This window comes from Mus pahari, chromosome X (genome assembly GCF_900095145.1).
Source record: "Mus pahari chromosome X, PAHARI_EIJ_v1.1, whole genome shotgun sequence".
NCBI classification, from domain to species: Eukaryota; Metazoa; Chordata; class Mammalia; order Rodentia; family Muridae; genus Mus; species Mus pahari.
Genome location: NC_034613.1, coordinates 87,134,817 through 87,137,218, shown reverse-complemented (window position 1 = coordinate 87,137,218; position 2,402 = coordinate 87,134,817).

Sequence of the window (2,402 nt, the reverse complement as noted above, 5' to 3'; positions counted from 1 at the left end):
GGGGCCCTGTGTTCCATCCAATAGCTGACTGTGAGCCTCCACTTCTGTGTTTGCCAGGCGCTGGCATAGCCTCACAAGATCTGCCACACTTTCAAAGAAGAACTAATACCAATATTCCTCATACTCTTCACAAAATAGACACAGAAGGAACACTGCCAAACTCATTTTATGATGCCACAGTCACCCTGATACCTGAACCACACAGAGACACAGTAAAGAATTCTCTTATGAATATTGATGCAAAAATACTCAATAAAGCACTCAAAAACCAAATCCAAGAACACATCATAACATTCACCATGATCAAGTAGGCTTCATCTCAAGGATGCAGGGATGGTTCAATATATGAAAATCTGTCACTGTAATCCACCATATAAATAAAATGAAAGTAAAAAAACCCCACATGATCATCTCATTAGATGCTGAGAAAGCATTTGACAAAATCCACCACCCCTTCATGATAAAAGTCTTGGAGAGAGTAGGGATACAAGGCACATACCTAAACACAATAAAAGCAAACCAATCAACAGCTAACATCAAAGTAAATGGAGAGAAACTTAAAGCAATCCCACTAAAATCAGGGATGAGACAAGGCTGTTCACTCTTCCCTATCTAGTCAATATAGTATTTGTAGTCCTAGCCAGAGCAATAAGACAACTAAAGGAGATCAAGGGGATACAGATCAGAAGGGAGGACATCAAAGTTTCACTATTCACAGATGACATGATAGTATACATAAGTGACCCCAAAAATTCTACCAGAGAACTTCAACAGCTGATAAACAAATTATAAAATTAACTCAAAGAAATCAATAGCCCTCCTTTTTACAAATGATAAATGGGGTTAAGAAGGAAATTAAGAAAACAACACCTTTCCTGATAGCCATAAATAATATAAAATATCTTGGTGTAACTCTCACCAAGCAATTTGGTGGTTTCTTAGAAAACTGGGAATAGTTCTACCTTAAGACCCAGTTATTCCACTCCTGGGCATATACCCAAAAGATGCTCCAACATATAACAAGGACACATGCTCCACTACGTTCATAGTGGCCTTATTCATAATAACGAGAAACTGGAAACAACCTAGATGTCCTTCAACTGAAGAATGGATAAAGAAGAATGTGGTTCATCTATACAATGCAATACTATTCAGCCATTAAAAACAAGGACATCATGAATTTTGCAGGCAAATGGATGGAATTAGAAAATATCATCCTGAGTGAGGTAACCAGATCCAAAGGACATATATGTGAGTATGTACTTACTGATAAATGGATATTACCACACTATAGTCCACAGACCCAAAGAATCCAAACAACAAGGAGGGCTTGAATCTTCCTCAGAAGGGGAAATACAATAGTAGATAGAGGAAAGGAACTGGGTGTGAGAGGGTTGTGTGTGTGTGTGTGGGGGGACAGGTACCTGTAGGGAGAGCAGGGGAGAGAAAACAGTGTGAGCATCTTTAGGACTTGCCACAGACTTGAGATGTGATGTGGGGTAGCGAGGCCCCAGGGAGTCTATGGGGGTGACTCTGATGAGATTCCTAGCAGTGGGGGATAGGGCACCTGAAGTGGCCACCTCCTGTAGCCAGGGACAACTCTCAGTGGAGCAATAGAGACACTAAACCACCCACAAAACTTTCAACCCAAATTTTATCCTGTTTACAAGAAATGCAGGGACAGGGGATGGAGCAGAGACTGAGGGAATGACCAATTAATAACTGGCCCGACTTGAGATTCATTCCATGGGCAAGCACCAATCCCTGACACTTGTTAATAATACTCTGTTCTGCTTGCAGACAGGAGCCTAGCATGGCTGTCCTCTGAGAGGCTCCACCCAGCAGCTGACTGACACAGATGCAGATGCCCACAGCCAAACATTATATGGAGCTTGGGGACTCTTAAGGAAGCGTTTGAGAGAGATTGAGGGCCCCAAAGGGGATAGGAACTCCATAGGAAGACCAACAGAATCAACTAACCTAGACCCTTTAGGGCTCCCAAAGACTGAGCCACCAACTAAACAGAGAGTATGGATGGACCTAGGTCTCCTGAACGTATGTAGCAGATGTGCAGCTTGGTCTTCATGTGGGTCCCCCAAGAACTGGAGTGGGGATATCTCTGAATCTGTTGCCTTCCTGTGTATCCCATTCCTTAACTTGTCTGTCCTCAGTGGGAGAAGATGCACCTAGTCCTGCAGTGACTTGATGTGCCAGGGTGGGGTGAGACCCAGGGGAACTCCTCTTCTCAGAGGAGAAAGAAAGGGGGATGGGAAGAGAAGCTGTGTGACTGAGGGACTGGGAGGGGGCAGATATTCAGATGTAAAGTGAATAAATAAAATAATGGAAAAATGTAATCTTATAAAAAAATCTTTAAAAACCAGAAACCTAAACACACACACACA